The sequence below is a fragment of the Balearica regulorum genome, chromosome 1 (assembly GCF_011004875.1).
Source record: "Balearica regulorum gibbericeps isolate bBalReg1 chromosome 1, bBalReg1.pri, whole genome shotgun sequence".
In the NCBI taxonomy this organism is placed as follows: Eukaryota; Metazoa; Chordata; class Aves; order Gruiformes; family Gruidae; genus Balearica; species Balearica regulorum.
In genome coordinates, this window is record NC_046184.1 from 74,354,462 (window position 1) to 74,370,646 (window position 16,185).

The window sequence follows — 16,185 nt, forward strand, 5'->3', positions numbered from 1 at the left end:
CTTAGAGGCAGCAGGAACGCTCATGACGCGACCTGACCTCCCAAGTAACTCAAGCTGTGGGGTTGCATCTGGTGATTTCTCAGTCTAGTACAGTAGCAGTACTTCAGCTGCAGTATGTTAATACTGCAAGGCTGCAGTTACTGTGCTACAAGACTCCTTATGACAGAGCATTTACCATACCCCGGTAATGAGCTCCAGTAACTCATTGTCGCCTCCAAAAGCCCATATCTTATTTCCACCGTCCCCCAAAGTATAAATGTGGGAATGGAACTGCTGACTTTGCCTGTCAAACTGTGTAGTACCAAAATACATCACTATAGCTTATAACATTGATTTTTAGAAAGTTTGCTGCCTATGTCTACCATAAAGTATGTTACCTTACCAAATCAGTGAAACTCACAAACAATCAAAACAGAAATGAAATATAACACACATCCTGATGCCATCAGAGTACTGAGAAATGCTAGCCATTATCCTAAATTTAAAATTAACTGTAGAAAAATACAGATTTTTATGAGAAAGTATTGTAATTTCTATCCCCACAGCTGCTTGGGCTGTTAATTGAATGATGGAGCTTCTTTACTTTTGTGTTTTAGGTTCTTTAAAGCACCACTCTGGCTGTGCAAATGGATATAAATTACATCAGTGTTTAGAGATGATGGACGTTGGGGTCTCTTGGGTGTCCAGTCAGCTGTGTAGGATATTACCTCATCTGCTGGGTCAACAATGAGAACTTGCTCTTCTGTATGTTTATTGCAAAATCATTGCAGTATTTTTTTCATTCATTTGTGACGTTTGTTGTTTTAGCTTGATTCATTGTAATTTTCCCCATTTAATGCTTATTCCCAGCCATTAGAGTCTATAATTGCATTTTTGTTGTTATACTCTTGCTTTATAGGTATATGAGCATGATATATATGAATATAAAATTACATCATTCAGCACTTTGGCAGTAACTGACAATACTGTATCTACCAAAGAAATCTCTGTTGAAACCTCGTGATATTTCTCCATATGTACGCATGCTTCTGGTTAGAAATTACAGATTTTTTTTGTCTAAGGTGTAAGCTTTTGCATTGGACATCTGTCCTTCATTTTAACCAGATCAACAGGCCTCAGCCAAAACCTAAGCCTGATTTCTTTTTTTTTCCAATCTGTCTTAGTTTTGGAATACTTTCTTGTGCCTGGCAGCAGAGAGAAAGAGAGAAGTACTGAGTGCTGTCTGCCTGAATTCTTGCATCCCGCTGTGTGATGCTCTTGGAAAGGGTGTCTCTTCACCTTTTACTGACCCAATATGCAACTCTGTGGAGCTATTCCCTGGGCCACTCAGTGGCAAGAGGCAGAGAGGTGCTTGTGGAGAAGTTAACTGTACCATGAGACAGTGGGTGTGACTGTGTGCAAAATTAGTGAGAGGTTTCTGGGAGGCAAGGCTGCAGTCCTGGGTGCATTTCATGGATTTTCTCTGGGCGTGAGACTGTGGTGGGATTCACACTGCAGCTTCTCTCTGTTTTTAACAACCTGTGTGCTTATCAAGCAAGTGCACTTGGGACAAAAACTCCTAAAGCAGGAGCAAGTGGCTGACTTGTATATTGGTGGCACTGTAGTGGGGCAATAGGACATTGGGGATGTGTCTCATTCTAATATCTGAGGCTTGAGAGGTCTGAGGAAGCGTTTCTTCTCAACCCCTGGATGACCTGACAGACTATGGCTCCTACGCTGAAGCCCATGGGTTTTGTTCTTGTTCTGTTGCGGGATGAGATCTCTGGGTCTCATGCAATGAGCTCGTAGCTCTGTGTAGAGTCCCGTTATGTATGAATTACTGCAAGTTCAATGGAGCTGAGGCATTTCTTTGATGTAGTGAATTTGGATGTCTGAATTTTAAGTAGGAGTGGGAGAAGTGATTTAAACAAAATACTGTAGCCTGTGACCTGTAGCTTTACCAAACTCAATGTGAAAGACTTGCCCACTTTGAATTCTAATGTAGAATCATTGCTAATTTATCTTTAGCATGGTGTTGTAAAACAGCCTCCTCTTCACTTCGCTGGAATATTTGGAGTGCAGTATCTGCTAGTCAGTTGTATCTACAAGTATCCTCTTCAGGCTTAATGAAACCTTTGTCAAAATTTTCACTGCTTAAATGAAAGCTTTGCAATTAGACTTTGTTGTGAACAAAAAATTCAGGCCATTAATTCATTAATATCCATAAACTTTTCAACCGAATCCTGATTTAATTTTGAAAGATTGTGAATTTCACAGACTTCCAAGATTTTAATGCAAAAACTCAATGAAACTCAGTAGTTCTGGTAAGATTTCACTTTGGGATTTAACTCTGAAATGAACCAATGTGATTTTGTAAGGGAAGAAAAGAAGATACTACATGTGTGAACTTCTATACAGTAAAACTGATCAGACTCTTTAGACAGTTTTATGTAGTGCTGTTGCTCTGCTAGACATCCAAGGGGCTGAGGGACTCCTGATCTTGTGCTGGACCGTTATCTTTATTTCCAGGTTGCCTCTTCTGTCATCAAAGCCTGCAGGTCTTTCACTCCAGCTCAAGAAGGACCATTACCTTGCCTAGGTTTTTACCATCCTCCCCACAAGAGGCCTGTGATTTAGTAAACTTATTATGGGCACCCAGGTTATCCCTACTCCAGCTTTTAACAAAGATGACAGCCCAACTGATCCTGTTTCGTACCAAACAAGTGTTGTTAATCCGAGGGGCAAGCATAGTTGATAACAGAGGTAAAATTTGGTGATATCAGCAATATTTTTGACAGGAGATAGCACAAGAGCCCTTCTTTTCACCTCTTCTTTTGCCTGCTCTTAGCCTACTGCCCTCAAACCAAGTGCAATTTGTCTTTGGTAAAGCTGCTTCTCAGAAAGTAGTCTTCTCAGCGTGACAGCATGAGGCGAGTCAAAAATGTGGCTTCCAGCTCTGGCCCATGGGCTGCGTTATGAGCATTACAACTATCATTCCGTATGTGGTCACAGGATGCTAGTGCCACCACGTATGCCACGGCCTCTATGCCCAGGTGCTCTTCTGCATTGGCCTGTTATGTTGTGGCAAATTGCTTCCTTCTGTGGGTGGGCATGCAAGGGATTCCTTGTACAGTTAAACCAGGCATTACTTTCAACTATATACCTTGGAGATGTACGGGATGGATAAGCTTTATTATCACAGAATCATAGAATGGTTTGGGTTGGAAGGGACCTTCAAGATCATCTAGTTCCAAGCCGCCTGCCATGGACAGGGACACCCTCCACTAGACCAGGTTGCCCAAAGCCCCATCCAACCTGGCCTTGAACACTTCCAGGGATGGGGCCTCCACAAGGCCTCTGGGCAACCTGTTCCAGTGCCTCACCACTCTCACAGTAAAGAATTTATTCCTAACATCTAATCTAAATCGACCCTCCTTCAGCTTAAACCCATTCCCCCTTATCTTATCACTACACTCCCTGATAAACAGTCCCTCCCCATCTTTCCTGTAGGCCCCCTTCAGGTACTGGAAGGCTGCTGTAAGGTCTCCCCGGAGCCTTCTCTTCTCCAGGCTGAACAACCCCAACTCTCTCAGCCTGTCCTCATAGGAGAGGTGCTCCAGCCCTTATCAGGGGTATATGTAAAATATACCCTTATGGGGGGCCAACTTGTCTGTGTTGGTGGTAGAAACAATGAAGGTAAATACCCAAAACATGCCATGCCTTCCTAAAGCAAAGGAGAAGCTGAGTAAAAAAGATGAGAAAACATAGGCTATGGCCATCCAAGATGAACACAGTCATGTTTGTTCCCAGCAAAAAGAGTAGACATCTATGTTGAGGGGTATGAAAATGTAATTAGGAGTAGAAGAGGGATGCTGCTAAAAAGAATCTATTTAATCTACTTGTTCTCTGCATATTCTCAGGTAATTACACTCTTATTTATTGGAAAAAACCACAGTATTCTTAACTTGTTTGTTACAGTGGAGTGGTCTAATAGTGTCTTGTTTCCAGGTATCACGAATGGCACTGTCAGGAGATGAGCACAAAAATGAAAGATCTAAGTAGTCCACTTGTGCAGAATCTTTACTAGTGATGGTAAAAATACAAAAAGAGGAAATAACCTAATCTGACTTTCTGATCACAGGTCATATTTTGAGAGATTATATCTCTAGGGGAAAAAGCATCTTTTTTAAGTGTGACACTTTTTAGCTGGATACAGTTGAGAAAGGAATATAACGTACAGCATTCTCCATGTCATTTTACAATCATTTTTTTCTAAGTCTGCCCTTTAAAGGCTAACCAGACATGAGTGGAGAGCAACACCACTTGAATATCTCTCTTTAATTGACTGAGAGAGGTCTAAAAATAAACTTAGAGATACTGTGGGAAGATGAAACTAGAGGACACAGTTACATGTTTTAATAAAAGCCAACAACCAGCCCCTGCTGTCTTTTTCCATGAGATTGCTCATGTGAATAAAGAAAGCTAAAGGAAAAGTTAGAAGATTAAGTTTGGGATGTATCAAAATCAGACAAGTCAGTTTTCAAAGAGTGGAAGATCATGGCAGTTCGTGTATGTCTTCAGTCTTCGTAAAAGGACGAAAACTAAAGCAGTGCAACGAGTATAGGAGGCACAGTGGAGTGGTTTTCTTAGCCAGAGAAGTAAGTCTGGCAAGGATGTGTGTTTAAAAGTGCTGTATGGCAGCTACAGTCATCTGCCATGTTTGAATGTTAGTGTTATATGCTAGCAAGTACTGAGAGTAGGTTCAGCATGAGGCTAATTAATGAACTGTCATCCCTATTAGGGACCCAGGTGTTCTCCACTGATAAACAAGTCCTTTCCTCTTTTTTTTTTTTTTCTTCCTCGTCCACGTTATAAGGCTCAAATATTTACGGTTAGGAAACTTCTGTCCCCAGCCTAGCATTTTGAAGGGGCTGCAGCTGGCTCAAAAACTAAGTGGAGGGAAAGACCTACAGACCTTGAGAAGCTTGCTGGTCTGTAGTGCTTAGCACTCAGGGAATGATCAATCCAGCGCATTCTTGTTATGTTAATAGCTTCCTGCTGAGTGAGTCATATTGATGTTCATTAGTTTATCCTGGAATTGCTTTTGGTTTTAGAATAGCTCTCAGGGCAAAACAAAGTTAGGTTTAGTCTAATAGAAAGATGAAAAACTATTCATGGAGTCTGACAATAAAAAAAGAAAAGAGTATGTTGTCTTCTTGGCTACTCTGATTTCGGTGGTGTTTTGTTCAGCTGGCAGAAGAGAGTTGCAGCTTATTAAAACTTTGACACTGTCTTTTCCAAATTGCGACCTTGAACAGGGAACAGCACATCGTTTTTTGAACCTCTTCACTCAGTGAATGTAATTATACCTCTAAGAGATTTTTTTTTTCCTGACCAAACAGAACGGAGTAGCACATGAATGACATGAACAAAATGTGCCAAAAATGGGCCCTTGAGAATGCGAGGGTAGTATTTGCTGAGAGCAACAGGATAATCTAGGTATGAAAACATATGACGTGCTGTCTCATAGAGGCAGAGAGTTCGCTGTTACCGTGATTTTTCAAGTGAAAACCGGACCCGGAGGCTCGCACTTCCCCTCACGCACAGTGAAACCCGCACGGCTGCCGAGGGCCGGCAGCCGCCGCCGGCGGGGCTGGGGCAGCGCGGGCCGCCCGGAGCTGGCCAGGGTGCTGACCCGCGGGCCTGCCCGGCCGGGCCCCGACCTGCGGCCTGCAGGTGCGGTCGGCGAAACAATCCAGCAAGTTGCACTCCAAGACTGCCTGACTGATGCAGAGATACTGAAGCACGTAAGAAACAGCATATATTGACCAATTTTCACGGGTGACTCTGCCTGGAGGAGGAAGTTGGACTAAGTTACCTGAGTTATCTGATGCTAAAACCAAGGGAAGCACCAAGTCAGAGCAAAAAGGCATCCCTTTATGTGACGTTGATTTTATTCTGTATTGCCTTTCACTAGGCTTGCAGTTACCTCCGTATGCGCAATTTAACTTCTAATTTTCAGATTCTGATGTGTACGTTGCACTGCTGAGACTTCAGTCTTAGGTTGGGTTTGGTCCCTGAAGCCTAGCCTCCTTGTTTTGCTGTGCTCTCAGTAGAGGAGCTAGCCCCAAATGAACTTTTGTGTGGGCTTGCAACAAATGATACTTTCTGTTTGCTTTTTGGGGAACCTACACCTTTATATAATGCAATGACGCTTTTCCCCATTTTAATCTTATGTTACTAAGTGGTTAATTATTGATATAGAAATAAATGATCATTTATTCAAATCAATTTGTGATAAGTTATTCAAACAAGTTCATGAATTACTCTCATGCCTCTATGTGAAATACTATTCATTTTAAGGAGTTTTGTTTTCATTACTGGAAAAAATAAATAGCTTATGGAAACTTCATTGATTCTGTAATTGTAACAGGTTTTGCTCTCTGCCCCCTGGACTTCTGAAGTTCTGTTTTCATAACATTTAGACATGACATTACATAGCACTGCACTTTCGTCTAATTGCTTCCTTGTTTGGTAAACATTAATTTTTAAACAATTTGGTAGTCACTCATTATATGTAAATCCTATTATGCTGCTAACCACCATTTTTACTTTTCAGCAGGGTCTTTTAACCTTGGCTCTACATTTCTGCAGAAAGACTGCCCTAAAGGAAGATAGCACTTTAAATGAAGACCTATACCCTTGCTTTACGTACAGTCCTTAACATTCTTTGCATTGTTTTCTTTGCATACTATTATTTGCTTTTCAACTCTTATGGGTCAACTTTTCTTGTGTTGTTAGTTACATGAGCCAACTCACGTGCCATCTAGGTTTGTGGATGAAGGACAAGCTAAAGATGCAAGATACAGATTGATACAGGCTCCTCACCTGATCCAAATATAATGGCTCTTTGGAGCTGGCTACATTCATGGATTCCTCAAACTGTTTCTTATTTTTTAGTGTATTTTATGTATGTGGTTTGACTGTGTGCTATGGGAGGGGGAAAAAAAGTGATTGCTCACTTCTCTGGGTTCATGCCATTGTTTCGTCCAATTCAGTAGTGCATTTAAATATATCCACTGTATCTGTGAGATGATGTTACATGTTGGATTTTTTTAAAAAAATGCTTCTGGGCAGCCCAATATCATAAGGCTTCTTCATCCAACCAGTACCCGTAAACTATCTTAAACACTTAGAAATACCGGAGCCCCCAAATGTTTCCTAGCTAACCTTTCTCTGTTGTGGTTCCCTTTGCTCTTTATCTACATTTACCTAATTGGAATCAGAGGGAATTGTTTGGTTTTTACTGAAAGAAAGATTGGTAAATAAATCTGCATGTGTATTGTAAAACTTGGAATTTTCAAAGTCTAAAATTTGTCTTAAAATAGTTAGATATTTCCTCTTCACCTATAAGCGAAGCTTTCTTAATAGACTTAATTTTTCTCATTAATAGAGAAGAAAAAAAGAATAAATCTGCAAGTATTAATGAAAGTCAACAGTGCTTCCATGCTGCCGGAAACCAATCTCAGTGTTTAAACTCTGCTCAAACACTAATTGCAAATTTCCCAGAGAGATCAATCCTTGCTAGTTGTCTTTGATGTCTTTTTAACTAGTGATTGTCAATAGACGTCACTGAGTCATCTGAACTGTTTAGAGGTAAAGCAAAGGCAAGAACCATTTTTTGATTAGTTGATCTTTTCCTTGTAGAAGCTCATTGTTTAATATACTAGCTAAATGGAAGCATATTGCTTTTAAGACATCCTAAAAAATAAAAGCCAAAGCTTTAAACTTTGGTAGCTATCATAATGATGAATAAATCCATATTTTGGTGCCTTTGTAAGTTGATTGATTTCCTTTGCTGCAGTGCATTATTCATATCAGTGGGATCAGAGGACCCTCAGGAATTCAGGGAGCTATTCCTTTGTTTAAGTGTTACTGTCTTTTATACAGGTAGAATGGGAAGCCCTTTATAATTTTTATGAGCTGAAACTAACCTTATTTATTGTATATACTGTGTGCTACTAGTAAGATTTTAGAGAACTTTGTGTTCCTATAGCTGGATGAGCTTTTTAGTAAATCAACCACATGCATGCCAATGGGTGTCCTGACACCTTCTTCAGAGTCCTCCTGCATGCTCTCTTTCCTACCCCCACCCACGTTCAATGCAGGCTATTGTTGCGTTTCACAATTATTTGTATTCTGCTCAGGCTATTGTAGAAACATTCAACCTGCATCAGTTCTGCAGGGTTAGGATTGATCTTAAAATGCTTAGGAACTGCATGTTTGATTGTGGATTGATCCTGGCAATAACCTTGCACATATATGAGACTGTGTTGAGAAATCCTCTGTAATGCTGGGAAAATAAGTGAGTAGTATCCCTTACTGAACAATAGTTAGTGTTGCAAAATTTCCAAATATCTTTCTATCTTGGCTGTGTGTTGTCCCATGCTCTCACAAGAGAATAATTCAACATGAGAGTACGTTGTCTACATATTCCTACACCAGGCATAAGTAAGCAGATACCCTGCAATTTTCCCTCTTCTGTTTTGGTTGCAGCTTGTTGCTGTTCTTCCATCCTGAAATCGCTGAGGGAGAAAGTACGGTCAGAGCTGGAGGACATTGTCATTGGGCAATCATATTATTTGTTTTCTGTCTACATTTCTCTAACTGGTATATAATAGTTATTTACTTTATCAAAAAGTTTTGTGCGTGAAAGTTAAAATGTGCGCCTCTGTACAGTAGCTTCCTCAGCTAGGAAATTGTATGCTGCAACACAGGAGATATAATTAAAAAATTTATACTGCATTTTCCCAGGCCTGCAGAATACCTCATTAAACTCTCATAAAATAGTAACTACTCTTGTTGTTGAATAGACATGCATGACATTAGAAGCCTAGTTTTTTCCCCCCTGAAGTGATGATTGTGCTTACCCTTGTTTCTATGAAACATCTAGTCAAAACTCAAAAATGTTTCGAGGCACTTTTTTGACTTAAGGGTAGAACATTGTATAAATGTAACCCTGGCATATACAGTTTGATATACTTAGCTTCTCTTCTGCTCAGACTTGGAGCAGCTTAAGAAAGGAACAGTGAAAAAGTGGAGGATGGGCACTCTTCAAAAGCAGCATCTGAAAGTTAGATCTTGAAGTCTTTCTGCCGTAGAGTGCCAGTGAACTAGGAGGTGAATAGCTGCCTGCTGTGTAAATGCTGTACAGTGCAAGCTTTTAAGTCTGAAATCTAAGGAGGGTGTTGTGTACCCACCTCTAGAGGTGCTGGCAAAGCAGAGCAGGGCTGAGAATCCCACACAATGGGTGGGGTTTTCCTCTAAGCTCGTCGTGGCATCTGGTGATGTCAAGTGGTCAGGTAAAAGGAAGGATTTGCTGAGTGTTTCTGTGGCTGTTGGCAGAGTTTAGCGATTTGACCTATGAATCAAAGTTTATCCTTATCACACAGGAATAAAAAAGAAAAAAAAATTGAGTTATTCAAGCGTATGAGAAGGTGGTTAGGGAAGCCGATAGAGGCAATTATTTACAAACATAGGTCAAGATGTTTCTCAAGGAATTTGTACATTATCTTTCCATTTTGTACAGTTTATATGGGACTGGGTTGCTCCATGAAACATCTAAATGTAACTATGTGGAAGGAAGCTTAAGTCACTCCTGAGGTCTCCCAATTGTGGAAATGTTGGAAGCTATAACGTCTTCCAGAATAAGAGACACGTTCCCCACCCCCAGTAGGCTGAGTTCCTTTTTTAATTAATCATGAAACAGTTTTTCCTTTTTATCATTTTTAATCTGAAGTTTGGGGTCCTAGTGCATTGCAGGTCATGAAGTTTGGATCCAGAAATCTTCCAGAACTTTGGCATTTCCCACCCATTAATGTATCTTTGTCTTATAAAGGAGAATTCGCTTCACATTCCTGGAGCATTCATTGTTTAAAATACTGTTTATGATATACCATGAATAGTCTGTTCTCTAAAATTAACTATTACAATCTCCAAGTGTGATTTTTTTTTTTTTTTTTTTTTCCCCCTTCATAATCCCCACACTGTGCTATCCTGGCTGTATGAAGGCTGATTCCATTGAATTAAATGCCACAGTAGCAATTTGAAATGCTATTTTAGTTCACGGCAAGTACTCACTTGCAGTGACTTCACGCTGGGTGGAAAGCTATTAGGGAGCACACCGTTTTGAAGTTCGTACTTAAAGTACAACTTGAATGAAAAATGACTGCCATCTAGTTACTGGCACTCTGTGGTTTTTGTGAATATGCAGGTATGTTGCAAAGTGTTCTCTCTTTTGTGTGTGGTTGCTCTGCAGTTAATATCCCATGTATCCTTTTGCATATAAGAAGATTTCCTGCAGCAGCAGAGCAATGCTTTCAGTCTCTTAAGTGGTCTTCTGCAGTCCTGTGTCCCTGTATAAATATTTCATGAGATATTAATCTCATGATAAACAATACTGCCTGAAGTACATATTTGTGAAGTGCACAAAGTTTACCTGAGCTTGAACGTTTAATTCCACTTCAGTTCTTGATAAAGACACTGCTGTCATGACTGAGACAGGTTTCAAAATTTGTTAGTTGGCAGCGCCTGTATGGAGCAAAGAAACTATTAAAAAAAAAAAAAAAGGAAGGTAGCTGGAGGCTCATTGTAGGATTACTTTCTTATCTCCTAGAGGGATTTCATAGTTAGTCACTGCCACACTTCTTCTTGTAGTAATTGCATTGTAATCAAATATTGGGGGTTGGTAGTATCTGAGTCCAGAGTTTGAAAAAAACATGCTCAGTGTCTTTATTAATACTCATAATTAGCAGACACCAAAAGAGCGGTGTGTAATGTACCTGGGATCAGTCTGGCAAGAGCCTCATGCTGATCTGTTGCACAAGTTGAATGTAAGACATGCATACCTATCCCTCTGTTTTGCGACAGCATTACCATATAGACGAGACTTTTGAGTTGCTTTTTGCTTAACGTTTCACACACTATTTCACATATTAGTGGAATATAGAGAATTTTGTACGAGTTGTAGCTAACGCACACGTTTAGCAAGTCTCAGTGGAACATACATTGTGATTCTGACAGATTTTGCACATGCGAAATAGCTTTCAACAGTTTCACTAATGTGCTTTTGTAATAGAGCTTTGTGTGAACACAAAACAATTTAGGAATTATATGGCATTCTGTAAATCTGCCAGTAAAGTGTCAATATGGTTTCTTAAATGTTAAAATGCATGCTTCTTCCAGCCCACAACATTGGCTCAAGATTTATGATGTAGAAAAAATTTTCCCTCTTTTCAGCACTCACATGCAGACACTTTCATTGTAATCCATGTTTCTTCTGTTTCTCTATACAAAAGTGAGTTCAAAATTATTGTTAAAATTTTAGATGCATTTCAAACTTTGTGCAGTTATGTCAATCAGTAACTACAAACAGAAAGGCCAGGCTGAGAAGAGGTCAGTGACAGAAAATGTCTGAAGTTATTAATTACTACATGCAAGACTTTTTAAGATAACAGATTACAAATTTAAAGGAAATCTTCTTGGGGAAAAAAAAAGTCCATCTTTAATTTTTGAAACTTTGTTTTCACTTAAAAAAACCCCAAAACCCTAACCCTAAGCATTTTTGGGGCGGAACCAGTTATTTTCCCAAGAAAACAACCATTACTTCTAAAGGATAGAAAGAACGTCAGTTTCCCTGTGGTGGCATAGTGCAGGAGGTGGGCTGCAAAGTCCTCTCTCTTAGGAGGAGCAGCTCCTCCTGGCCACCTTGCTGTCAATGGTTTCTCCTCACTCTGGGCTCCCGGGCCCCAGACAGGGCAGGGCTGGAACAGTTTGGGGGAGAGGAGTGAGTGAAGTGTCGGGAACCACAGCCACCCTCCGCGTTCCCCCATAGATAATACGCCATCCCTGACACTGGTGTTTTTTGGAGCCAGTTGCTGTCAAGCTGTCGTGTCTTGACAGCTCTGTAGGAGGAACAAAAGGCCCATTAGACCGAAGATGATTTGTTAACAATGGAGAAGGAGCATTTGCCACCCTACTGTGTCTGACAGTGTAAAAAAACACTGCTACCTTACCTGTGGCTAACGCAAAGAGAGAGTTATCCTTTAAAGTGTCACCTACCTCCTTATGCAAAGGTGCAAGAAAATGTTTTATGAAGAGCTGAATTTGGCTTCGTGTTAACTTTCCAGGTTTTGCTGGCTCCTTAGGAAAATCAGTAGAACTACGCCCTTCTCATCAGGATGCTGCCTTCTCAAAAGGGACAGTAAAATCACAGCATCTCTTGCAACTTCAAAAATGCTTATTTAAACCCCCATTTTATTGTAAGTTTTGTTCCTAGTGTTTTCAATGTTTGACATCTTCAACATTATTCAGAGGCTGAATACTGTAATTTTTCCTGTTTTCCCAGTAAGAACTTGGTTGCTGATTAAAGTCTTTGGCAGGGAGTGGGCAAAAATTAATGCATTAACAACCTAACAATGAAATCAAAGTGAATTAGAGTAGCATTATCTAAAATAAATTATATTTTGTTAGTACTGTGTGATGTTCTTTTAACTGATGACAATGATTTATTTCTACTTAGATGAATGATGAAACTAATCAGTGAATTGCTGGATAGATGCTTTGTTAAATTAGTCCCATATTCAATTGGGAGTCCTTAATCTATTGCTTTGTGTGCTTATTTGTCATTGAATTCACAGGGGGATGTGCAGGTTCTTCTTTCATTTACACGAATATGAACTAGAACATCTTCATTGATTATCGGTGGAGTTTCATTGTATTAAACCAGGGAAAATGAGACAATGGGGCCTTTCTGTCTTTGGTTTTGTTTGGAGATGCCTTTTAAAAACCACCTTACAAAATCCTTTTTAAAATTATTTGAAACAGTTTTAAAGGGAATTCATCCCACTTATTTCCAATGTGCAAGGTGTTTTTAACAATATTTACAAATCCTGTGGTAATGATTGCTTAAAATGGGGGTGAGTCGGTCATTTATTTTTACATTTTCTCTATTACAGTAGATGAACTGATGCTGTGCTATTTCTCTAGTCCATCCGCAAGACTCCGGCTGTGCATTAAAATTTTATGAATGAAGAAAATAACCTATGTGTTTACAATGAAAATAATAAGAGTTTCAGAAAGCTAATATTAATGGAAATGCTTTTGTTACAACTTTACAGTCCAAAGCCAGCGTTTGTTAGGCCAGCTTACAATTCTAAGGAGAAAAACAACTGAGGTTTTTGTGAGCATTTAGCATAAATGACAGCTGAGTCCCCACACTGTGGGAACTTATATGCTGTTAAGAATGAACTGACAGTTTGCCTAGCGAAGAGTTACACTGTGGGAGGTAGAGAAGGAAAGCACGAGAAGGTTTTTATAGGTCCTGTGAAACATACTTTGCCGGTAATAGAAACGTAGAAGCAAATGGGTTTACTCTATGGTATTCTCTTCAAGTAGCACCATCACCTTAAAAGTATAATGCTCTTGGCTGAAAATTGCCTCTTACTGAAATTACAAGTAATGTCCAAGACTACTTTACAAAAAAATAAAACCAGTTCAACTCTGGAGCAAGGTGTAGCATTCTTCTAAGTCTTCAATGCCAATATAATATTGGCATTATAATATAATAGTGGCAGACCACCCACACCATGAAGATAGCATAAGATCACTTGGCATGAGGAAAACTAACCATTATTGGAGTCCATCTTGGATGTTTTTTACCCTTAGAGAAAAAAATAACTCCAGGTTTTGCTAATTGATGAAATATTAAATTCAACCTTAAATCCACAGTGCATACCCTGACAAGCCAGCAGTAGGAGCAGCTAGAGGATGCAGGAAAACATCTCGAAAGCCCAGTAGTGGTGTGGAAAGCTAGTAAAAAGCTGAGTAATTCTATTGCATGCTAGGGCTGGAGCTTCCTTTTGCTTAATTATGTTGCAATTTTGCTTAAGCTGCCTGTACCTCCTATTTTGGGCAGCCCAAAGGAAGGAATGAGCTGAATCCTTTGGGAAGTAACAGAATGAAGCCCACAGCATTTTAGCTTTGAAGTGCCTCTAAGTGCCTTTATCTGTGCTATCTGTCCCGTGAGCACCCTTTGGCTGTGGAGGGGAGGGAAGCTGCCATCCGCACTGATGTTCCCTGCAGTGGTTTGGGTGTGCTGCTGCTAACTAGATTACAGGATGGTGGTGTCCTAACAGTTTCAAAGCCCAGGACCCTCTTCCTTTGAAAGTGAAATGCCTTTCGTAGACAGGAAAAGGAGCCCTATGTTTTGTAGTCACTTGTGGTCAACACTTGAGTTTAAGACTTGTATGATTTGTGTATGACCAGGCAGTTTGTTTGGACAAAGAGACTCAGGGCAGAGTTCCTGAAGTGCCCTTGCAGTCTCAGCAATAATACAGATCTGTGATTTAAATGTTTGAAGAAAAGTCATGTGCAAGATAACAAATGTACGTTTTTCCCAGGCCATCCTAAGAAATTGCTCTTCACTAAGCTCAAAGCAGCTGAAATCCCACCAAGCAGCAGGGACACTTAATCCTTAGGCCTTTACGAACCCTGCCACTGTTATGGTACTGGAACTAGGTCTTTTGCACAACATCTGTAGAAAGTTTGTAAGTATGGTCTGGCACCTGCGTCCATTGAACATTTTAACACCACTAAACAGTGGCATGTAGACTCTGTGCTATGTCTGTGCCGTGTCCTGAATTTTCATTACTTTTCTTGGGGAGGCAAAAGCTTCTGTGGGCCCTTGTGGGCATGGTAGCTTTTCAGAGAACTCTGTTCAGCCTGGTTTTCCTCTGACGTCCATAGAATGAGTGGATTTCTTCACAAGTTAGGCAGAGAGACAATCACCATGGTGATTTTATCTGCCCCTTCTACTTTCCTTTGGCTCTCTCAAATCACCCTGGCAGCTCTGATGTGTTCTTTTGTTTCTTGGACTCTCTGAAGGACAAGAGTTTCAAGGCTTTGCATGCTTTTGGAAACAAGGCTGTATGCAAAGGACAACTAATATTATCATCTTTGACCATAACAGGATATAAGCCTCCCTTGAAGGACAGCAGGTCATCTCAAGCAATATCAAAGGCTGTTTACAACTCACAGCATTTAAAAGCATTTAGTAACTCCTGAATGTTTATTTTGGAGGTCTAAAGCCACTCAACATGTACTAAAGCCACAGAATTTATGTGACAAAGCGTCCACAACTCTTTAAAGCGAGAGTTAATGGCTGCTGCCTTTGTCTGTGATTTGTCACAGCCTTGCCTTTGTATAACTAGCTGTCTTGGAAGGAGCTTTGGTGTATCTTGAATAAGAAAGGTACTGTTATTTATAAAACGTATCTCTTTTACATTTCCTCTGATTCCTGTCGTCCCCCCCCCCCCCTTTTTACTGAGTATGTGAGCTCTCATTTGGTCAGGGTCACCTCAGAGATGTCCTTTGAATTTCGTATGCTCCTAGTTCAATAACTGTGTAAATTAAAAAATGTTCTTGAGAAGGCAGATGCAGGACAAGAAAGCAGTTGCATACTTAGTATTGCTCTGCTGTGCTATTACTGGGTTCTTAACAGTGGCTGGGCCTCAGGAAACTAAAATTTATTTTTCTGCTTTAGCATATCTTAACCCAGAGTTAGGATAAGCAAAATGCTTTAATGTTTTTCATTAGAAAGCAGCTTGTGGCTTTATGCCAGCTGAATGGAATCTAGTTTGCTGAGAAAAGAAGATACAGCAAATAAATCTAAGGAAGAAAAGAAATAAGACAGTAGAAGTCTTAAGAAATACAGAGTTTGTGCTATAATGCTGGGTCTGTTTTCTGGACCACGTATACTGTCGCAACGCTTGGTGAATACATGATGCAATGTTGGACGTTACTCTGTACATATAAGTGAGGATAAGTGCTGCCACCATTCTGCCTTGTCCTCCCAGAGAGGAGAATTATTTTACGATGCTGCATCCTGTCACTGTGGTATTTGCGTTCTCAGAGGCCTGTGCAGCAACTTCTGTCTCTGCTGCAAAGTCAGGTCTTGACAGGTTTGATAAATAAAAAATCTCTGCACAATTTTTGCATGAGGAGAATATGAACTCTTGTATTGTAGACAAATTCAATTCTATAACTAAATCACAGTGCTTTAAATTCACGTCTTTTCACCACCTGGTTTGTTGGGGTTTTTTTTGTTTTTGGTTTTTTATGTGCTGGGCTGCACTGATACACTGTGTG

General features: G+C 40.1%; 1 protein-coding gene across 1 annotated transcript in view; it reads left to right on the forward strand.

Moving 5' to 3' along the window:
* Positions 1–16,185, forward strand: part of ST8SIA1 (ST8 alpha-N-acetyl-neuraminide alpha-2,8-sialyltransferase 1) — a 130,265-nt gene that overhangs the window by 52,856 nt on the left and 61,224 nt on the right. The gene's annotated exons all lie outside the window — the stretch shown is intronic.